Source organism: Tiliqua scincoides, chromosome 11 (assembly GCF_035046505.1).
Source record: "Tiliqua scincoides isolate rTilSci1 chromosome 11, rTilSci1.hap2, whole genome shotgun sequence".
Lineage (NCBI taxonomy): Eukaryota > Metazoa > Chordata > Lepidosauria > Squamata > Scincidae > Tiliqua > Tiliqua scincoides.
Genome location: NC_089831.1, coordinates 17,149,374 through 17,158,891, shown reverse-complemented (window position 1 = coordinate 17,158,891; position 9,518 = coordinate 17,149,374). Strand labels below are relative to the sequence as shown.

General features: G+C 45.9%; 1 pseudogene; it reads left to right on the top strand.

The window, feature by feature from the left end:
- Window positions 1-2,764: 2,764 nt before the first annotated feature.
- LOC136662784 (5S ribosomal RNA) lies at window positions 2,765-2,885 on the top strand (annotated as a pseudogene).
- The last annotated feature ends 6,633 nt before the right edge of the window (window positions 2,886-9,518 follow it).

Here is a 9,518-nt window from a genome sequence, read left to right as displayed (position 1 = left end):
GAGTTTCCTTCTAAGAAGGTTTTTCCTCCACCACTGTGAAACCCGATTCTCCTTTTACACCCTGACGTGGGCAGCTAGTCTCTTGTGCAAACACACTGAAACATTTAACAAGGACCTGGCTTCTGACCTGCTCTGACCCTCCCGACGTTGACATGTGCCCTCCTTCCCTCTATTGTACCATGTCCCCGCAGTGGCTCCCCTCCTCCAGCCCTCCAAAACTCCAGTACTAATGAGGATAATATTTATAGCCGAGAAAACAGCACAATAAATATTGCAGCTTATTATATGCCCGTTACCAGCCGCCACATTCATTATGGGGGCTATGAGGATTGTTGTACATGCACAGAAGCCTACAAATAGTTTCTGGCTGCTAGTCCGGTAGTAGTTACAGCTTCTAGCTACAGAAGTAAACTTCAAAAGTCATGGAGATTCCTTTTTCTCTCTCTCCCCCCACCCACATTTATTGCAGCAGCTGCAGTTTATCAAGAACTTTCACAGTGTGAACACTGGTGAACATTCCACAGCAGAACAGCAGAACAGCCAATTGTGGCAGAGCAGGCAATAGATAGTATGTGCTTATTAACTCACCAATGCATGGAAAGACTGCAGCAGGACCACAAACAAGACTGCAAATGACACAGCATAACCTTTCATAAGAACAGCCCCGCTGGATCAGGCTGAAGGCCCATCTTGTCCAGCTTCCTGGATCTCACAGTAGCCCACCAAACACCCCAGGGAGCACACAAGACAGCAAGAGACCTGCATCCTGGTGCCCTCTTTCAGGATCACGTAACTGATTGCCACAACTAAGAACAGCCTGTCAAAATGGTCCAACCCAAAGCCACAACCTTAGCTGTGCCAATAACTTTCCTTAACTGCCCTCCTAAATCACCAGTCGGCGTCCCCAGTAGGCCAGGTTGCCATTGTTCTCTTCTCACCTTCGGTCTTTCATCTGCCTTCACTGTTGCCTCCCCAAGAGCCAACTCCAAGGATCAACTAGCATTCGATTTCAGAGCGGCTAAGAGCAAGGCCATGAAATCATCCAGCAACCATTTCCAAGCTGTCTGAGCAAATCATGGCCCCTTTCCTTCATATTTATAACCCAGGAGACGGGCGAGCAGGGCTGAGAATACTACCTGCCATTGTTCCCCTTCCGGGGGTCTCCAGGCAACTGAAAAAAGAGGGGGGCTTGGAAACAGGTCAGTTTCAGGGGGGCAGCAAGAGCCTACCTGGATGAGAAGCCCATCTTGGATTGATTATGGGGCAGGAAGTGAAACCTGACATTGCTGACATTTAACACCCTCCCCACATCCTGCCTCCTAGACGATGAAAATAAAGATATTATATTTTCAGTGGCAGTGACATTTTTATACTTTTTAATGAAAGGAGGAAACATTGTTGTCCCCCTTTTTTTCCCTTGGGAAACAGGTCTCAGTGGCGGAGGGAACCAGACACTCACTTACAGTGTTTCAGGAAGAAAGCGGTATTTGAGTCGGAAGTTGTATACGGAAGGGAACTTATTTGTTTTAATAAAGTCCAGTGAATTCCCCCTTTCCCAGCGCAGAAATGAAGAGCACAGTGGAAGGGGGTGTGTGTGAAAGCATGGAAGAAAAATGACATTCACAGACAGAAAAGAAGCTCAATGTTTGGATGTAATAATAGTTTCAGATGGGAGAATAGAAGTCATTTTACAGACTGCAAGACCAGGAGGAAGAACAATAATGCTTATAACACTTAAGTATTAATAAATACTTAAAAATAATACTTAAATGTCAGCGTTAGGGACATGACATGTTTTTGATTCCAAGGAAAAGAGAAGCACAGAAAGGTCTCTCCACTGGGCAGTCTGGAAATGAATTGATTTTTCTTGAACATTCTGTTCAAGAATGGGTTCTCTCCTTCCTGAAGAAGCAAGCAAGCAATCCACCTTCTTAGGAAACAGGGCCACTGGTTTCGGAGGGTAGACTGCGCAATGGCTACTGCACCTGTGGCACACCTGCAGACTATTTGTGGCCATTGTAGATTTGTGATGGGGGTGAGCTAAACCTCATGAAAGATCTCAGAAGCAGAGACCTGGGAAGGCTCAGCTGCAAAACCGGGAGCATAGAACAGAAAGCAATTGGACTGGAGCACGCAACTGGGAAAGAGTACGCAACTGTTGGCTCCAACGCAGGACACTGAGGAGTGAGACACATTGGGGTGCAGGCCAAAAGCATTCTTAAGTGACTCTGATGTAGGCCCAGGTGTAGCTTGTGGGACTTATCTGGGCCGCTGCTGGAACATTCATTGGCCACGATACGGTGAGTGATTCCAAAGATGTGAAGATCCCACCTGATGCATTTCCCTTGTCTTACATAAGCTCATTTTGCTTCCTGTGAAATTTCTCCAGTGTTTCACCATGGGAAAAGGAAGGGGCTGTAGCTCCATTGTAGGCAGAGCGCTCAGTTTGCAGAAAACCTGTGGAAAATTCCAGATTCTATCCTGAGCATCTAGCAGTTGGTATAGGCCAGGGATGTCCAAACTAATGGGGCCCATGGGCTGGATGCAGCCCACAGAGGCCCTTTATCCAACCTGTGGGCTCCCCCAGCTGTGCTGAGGTGCCACTGTGGAAAGGGCAGCCCACGTTATAATTGAACTTGCCCATTTCTTGAAAATGTGATCAAGATCTGCATATTTTCTCTTCTGTTATTTGCAGCTAATGAGTTCCCAAGTGAGGAACAAGCGCTTATTTCTGGCCATCATCTTCTTAAAGTCATCACTTCCTGCTTAGCAGCAACTGTTACCCTGCACATACCTGACCTCGTCTGATCTCGGAAGCTAAGCAGAGTCAGGCCTGGTTAGTACTTGGATGGGAGACCGCCTGGGAATACCGGGTGCTGTAGGCTTATACCATAGTCTTTCGAGACTGAAGGTTGCCAACCACTTCCTGCTTAATGATATCACTTCGAGCACTTAGCAGGCATTATGAATGCTATTCAACCCACTCTATGAAATGAGTTTGACATCCTGGTGTAGGCAACACTGAGAGAGATGGTCCAATGGTCTCACTCACCTTCATTGTGTTCATAAGTAAAAAAAAACTCTACAAGTCACTTACTGTGAAATGTTGGCACCAACCCTAGGGATATTCAGAAACCCCCCCCCCCCTTTTTCTTTCAGAAGTACACTTGGCTTCTATTGATAAGTTGGAGATGTTTCTCCTTGGGCAGGTCGCTGAGATTTGTTAAGGCTTTCACAGGACTCCATACTGGACTAAAAAGTTCTGTTGTTTTTTTTCGGGATGAGGGCCATGGTCTAAACTAAAACTAGAACCAAAAGCTAAGAAGAACTAAAGCAAAACTTAAAACTCTGGTAAAGTTAAAAACTGGAAATAAAAACTGATAAAAGTAGAAATTGAGAACTAAAATTGGAAACTAAAACGGAAGGCTTAAATAAGCAAAAACGAAAACCAAGAATGAAAAGCAAGAACTGCACACTAGAAACTAAAACTTTACATCTTACCCACAACTTTGGTGGGTTTCTTCAGAGGCTACAGTAACTTCCTCAGGCCTGGAACTCACCACTCACTTGTTCTTATATAGGTTGTAACTGATTGCCCACTGAGTTAGGAACATAGTTGTCATCAGTTAACCCCAGCTGGTTCTTTACTCTCTGCGTAGTATTCTTTAGAGCTGGTATCCACGCATTACTTACTCTCATGGTTTCAGTGTTTAACTTTACCAGAGTTTTTAGCCTATTTTTAGTTGCTTGCTGTCTTGTATGCTCCCTGAAGCATTTAGTGGGCCACTGTGAGATACAGGAAGCTGAACTTGATGGGCCTTTGGCCTGATCCAGCAGGGCTCTTCTTATGTTCTTCTTCTTATGTAACCTCTTATGTTAGTTTTAGTTCTTAGCTATTAGTTCTGGTTTGTACTTTTAGTTTAGAGCACATCTTTCATCCTGAAAAAAACTTTTATAGTCCAATCCCTGAGATTTCTTCAATTTTTTGATGAAAAAAATGAGCACCTCAAGAGCTGCTCCAGGTTGCCCGGAACTGGGGTTAGGATGTGGCACAAGCGCCAGATTCTGTCCCCACTCTCTGCTCAGCTGTGGCCCACCCATCCCATCCAGGAACACCTACTTCCCAACTTACCCTCACCCCCCCCAGACCCCCACACCAGCCCAACACGGCCAGTGCGAACCTAACTTTCCTCTGGTGCAATGGAACCAAAGGCAACCTCCTGACTCCAGAGGTGGTGCCTCCACACTGAAATGAATGGAGACCCAACTGAAATTGGCTCGTGGCCCGCCTAGTGGGTCCTGACTCACAGTTTGAGAGACACTGATCTTGTGCTACTGATCTACAAAGTTTTTCATGCATGCAAATTTATCTACCACTTAAAAAGAGAAAGGTTCAATGCAGGAAATGACAAATCCCCATGTATGGCTGGGGTATCTTCTTTTATGGAAGAAAATAAGGCTGCTCCTGCATGCATAGAACACCATTTGCTGTATGCACCCACTGACAGCAGCTATCTATTAGGTGCACATGGAACCACATCACATCACTGGCAATTTGATGACCTTTATTCTGCTGCTGGAAGCTGGCCTACCTCACTTTGCCTAACGGTAGGGTAAGGCTGCCCTTGAATACATCAATGCGTCGGTTGTGGTTTCAGGTTGCAGCGACCCTTTGCCGGTTGTGTCAGGACAGCTGGGCGATTCCCCTCATCAGCTCACATAGGAGGCAATCTGCTGTCCATTTACATGGCCTCTGGAAAGGCTGGTTTGGAAGCAAAGGACTCCCACCTGCTAGTGAGTGCTGGGCAACGTGCTGAAATGTCACCCAGGTTTCCATCTGTTGTTCCTCAGTCCAATCTGCCCGTGATTAATGCACCAGGAAAGAAAAGAGGATGTGCAAATGAGACCCAGAAGAACAAAAGCAAGGAGCGAACTAGAGAGAAGAAGTCACGAGGAGAAGCAAGAGAGGGGGGAGAAGTAGGTGTGGCAGTACGTGGTGTCATGAATGCACATGTGTGCAAGCGCAAAGATCTCCTCCCTGTTCCTCGGCAGGAATGAAGACACAGAGGTGGACAATGTTATCATTCAGCCCCAGTCTTTCTGTTTCATCAATCATCTCTGCTTCTGATCTTAGCTATATGCTATGCAGCTTTATGTTTCCCATGTTTGATGTGAGCAGACTGATGTGCCAGGTGATGATGAGTTCCTGTCCACTTTTGATGGGTTTTTTTAATTGCTGTGCATTGTTTACACACATGCTGAAGTTTTGTTGTGATAGATCGTTTTAAAATGTTCCATTTTAACACTGATTTTTTGGTGATGAGCAACTGTTATCCTGCACATGCCCAATCTCATCTGATCTTGGAAGCTAAGCAGGGTCAGGGCTGGTTAGATGGGAGACCGCCTGGGAATACCAGGTGCTGTAGGCTTATACCATAGTCTTTCGAGACTGAAGATTGCCAACCATTTGGATTTGATGAATAATATTTATTACATTTTTTTGTAACCACTTTGTGGTTGAAAAGTGGTATAAAACACTAATGATGATGATGATGATGATGATGATGATGATGATAGTGACAACAGCAACAGTAAGGATGAAAAAGTCTGGATAGCTGCAATACCTGATGACAGTAGAATACGATAAAAAAAACTGGAGAAAATCCCCAGGTATAAAGACCTGCAAATAGAATTTGAAAGATATGGCACAAAAAAGCAAAAGTAATGCCAATTGTCATAGGGGCCTTGGGTGCTCTCCCGAAACATCTGGCAGCCCAATCCTATCCACACTTTCCTGGGAGTAAGCCCCATTGACTCTAATGGAGCTTACTTCTGAGTAGACATGCATAGGAGTGGGCTGTGAAGAAGCACTTGAACACCATTGGGATGAGCATAGCAAGCACCTGTCAATTACAAAAGAGTAAGACTGGTTTACTAGGAAAAGCACATATACTACAATGATATTTGTAACCAACAACATAAAAACAAAAAATAGATGCTTATCCTAGATCTTTGGGAAGGACTCGATAGGTGGATACATACAAAACGCAGTCAAACACAACATGGCTGTGCAACAACTGATGAGGATGAAATGTTTTGTTATCCACTTTCCACATCCTCCGGGAAAAAGCTGGCTATAAAGTATTAAATGAATAAACGGATTAGATCCTTCCAAGTTTAGCTTGATCCTTCAAGCCGTCCAGTTTGCTGAAGAACAAAGTTCTTGCAGACTCTTCCGCGGCCGTGCTGCGAATTTCAGGTTAACAGGCAAAGTCAGTTTAATTTTCTGGGGGAAACAGTTGCAGATCAGTTGAGGCCAGTTGACTGGGGGCTCTGATGCAAGGTTTAGGCTGTGATCTCAACCTTTTCCCTCTGGCATATCTGCCTGCAAAGGGGTTCTTGCATATGATCTGTGTCATTCATCTGTGTCATTCTTAGGAGCTATAATTTCATAAGGGGAAGAGAGCAAGCCCCCAACATCTGTGGCAAAAATCCATGTTTTCACAGCCATAGACCTAAAAGGACTAGCTGGTAGAGAAGTGGATATTTTCAATGGAATTTGGAAACTTTAAGGATGCTGTTGTGAAGTGCTTGGCTGCCATCTAGTGGAATACTTTGTAATTGCCTAATGATCAATGTCATTAAAATGAACAGCAAGCAAAAGTAGCTCCTTGAGCACTGCAGAAGCACAGCCTCTTGATAGCTAACAAAATAGCCAAGCAAGACATCCTCTTCAAATATCATCCATGTTTAAGGAAATGTAAAGACACTTTCCCAGTATCAATAAAGAATGAGACTCAGCTGGGTTCAATAAATGGACTGGAGTAACAGTGAAGTCACCTGGGTGCGTGCAGTGGGACTAGCAATTTTCAACCTCTCTCCATTACCATGCACTCCCCAAATAAATACAGCTGACAACAGGTATGGGGTTAAAATGGGCCACTTTATTGAATACAAAAACATTGCAACAGGACAGCAAAAGGGGTAAACAAAACCCATCCCAAGTGCAGGGTTCTACGTGGGGGAAACGGTCCTAGCCATCTTCGTCCCCCAATCTCATAGGGCGTCCACCCGACTCCAGGCGTAACTCAACTGTTATTAAGTCCGCCTTTCAACGTTGCCTGAAGAGGGTAAGTCAGCTGAACTGCTATGCCTTCAGGTCACCCCTGCAAGGCCCCCAAGTTCGAACAAGCTGAATCTGCTGCCCACGCCCTGAAATTCCCCCCCCCACTCTCAAGGGATAGAGGCAGGGCACCCATTAGGTGGGTTGATAGTTGTAAAGACACTAGCCTTGTCAAAAGTCATCACCTCTGTGCATATCTGCACAGGGCTACTGCACCTGGTAAATGTGCAGCAGCACTGCCATGCCTGTTAAGCAGGTTATTAAAGGCTCCAATTATGAGGAATAGGGACAGCCCACCATTAGGCGGGGTCGGTAACAGAACATAGCCCCACACTCTCAAGAAATAGAGTCGGGGCACCCATTTGGTAGGTTAATAAGCAAAGACACTAGCCTTGGCACAGGCCATTACATATGTGCTTATCTGCACAGGGCTACTGCACCTGGTAAATGCGCAGCTGCACCACCATGCCTGTCAAGCAGGTTACTAAAGGCATCACCCCACTTTTGAGGCATAGGGACAACACACCCATTAGGCGGGATTAGTAACCAAACTCCCCCTCTCTCAGGGAGTAGAGGCGGTGCACCCACATTAGGTGGGTTAATAATTGCAAAGACCCTAGCCTTAACTAAGGCCCTTGCACCCTCGCTGGGGGAGATGCCCTCCCATTAGAGGGGGCTAAAACTTCCTGGTAATCCCTGTACATGATATTGGGCAATAAGCCTGTGGCGAGCAGCCACCCCAGGGGCCGCTTTATAAATTCCCTTTGCCACATTAATTTGAAAACCCCTAGTGAAGTCCTGCCATCCCGATGCACCCAATTGGCAGGAACTGATGGCCTGTGTCAGAGACCAGTGACAGTGGGTAGAAGTTCAGGTGTCAACGTGCAGCTAAAGATGACCTGGCATGGACTAGGCAACTATACCGATAGGGAAAACCTAGTCCTCAAGTGCCACCTGTGCACCCTTTACAGCGCGGTGGCAGCCCAACTTTGGGATCGGGACCCAACTAAAATTAAGGCTATATCAACCACTCAAGCCTCCGTGGTCATAACGGTTATTTGCTGTTCCCCCAAATCGTGGTTCATTTCAATTTTTAATGCATTTAGCCTAGCCGCTTGTCAGTTTTAGGACCAATCAGAATTGGGTTGGGACCTATTGTGGGTCATGAAGTCATAGTTTGCATACCATAGTTAAAGAGCATTGATGCCCAGCCTGCAACCGTTGTAATACAAGGCAGGTAGGAGCTAATCCACAGGAGCACCTTTCCTCTAACCCTCAAGCATCTTTCAAATCCGAACACCCTTTGTGTAGCCTCCCCCCTAAGGTTAAAAGCAGAAAGGACGTGGAAGCCAGGTGGGCAATGTTTGACCGAACTAACAGTCCCCTTTCCCTATCGCTCAAGTAGGGATGACAATGGTTTGAGGAGTTAAAGCTCCATATTTCGGGAGGGAAGCAGACCCTCCTCCTAAAAGTGAGTGTTGGTATTGCTATTATGAATTCCCAAAACAAGCCGGGTTGAAACCTTTAAGACTATAGCTGTACAAGGAGTAACAGGGCTTGGATAATAACATGTACCATCACCTAGTTGCTGCACCTATGTCTGTCCCCCCACCTAACAACTGTCACCCCATGGGAGGGGCAACGTAGGAGCACTGTCAACCTGCAAACTGGGGAATTATGGGAAACCAAAGTTCCTGGTATTCCCTGAGGGAGGAAATTCCTCCTAAGCGCTCATTAACACATCTGATACCAGCAATGTCTGGACAACTAAGAAAGGCTCTCAAAGCTCTGAGGCTGCCAATATCACACCCGTTACTGGGAGCAAGCCTCATAGACCAAAACGGAGCCTATTTCCAAGAATACCTGCACCAGATTGGGCTCTTAAGTTCAATTCTCACCAGCGGCTGAGGAAATGGGAGATGGGGGGGCGGTAAAAAAGAACCAACTGCACCCCAAGAGTTCCCCACTGGGGTATAGTCCAATCGAGAGCTAGGTCATGTGAAGCCCTGATACAGAAATGATGGTCATAGGCCATCCAAGCCACCCCAGTGTGGTCACGAAAAGCACGATGAACAATGTCCAGGTATTAAAAAAGAGTTTCCTTGCTTTCCTAGGGTACATCTGGGCAGTGACCCCGGCATATATGATGAAACCGTTGAGCCAATTAGTCCAATTTTTGTCAATTTTTCTTTACCTAATGGTTTCAACATCTCGCACGGGATCACTCATTTTGAGGGTAGGCTCTGGCCCATGTGTGAAAGGCTAAACATGTCTATAAAGTCACCTCGCCATATCTTCTCCTTAACTGCCAAGGCGAGGTGCAAACCCAGAGGGATGGCTATAGTGCCATATGAAATCTGAGGCTTTCTTTTCACCTCTACAAGGCCCAGAGAAT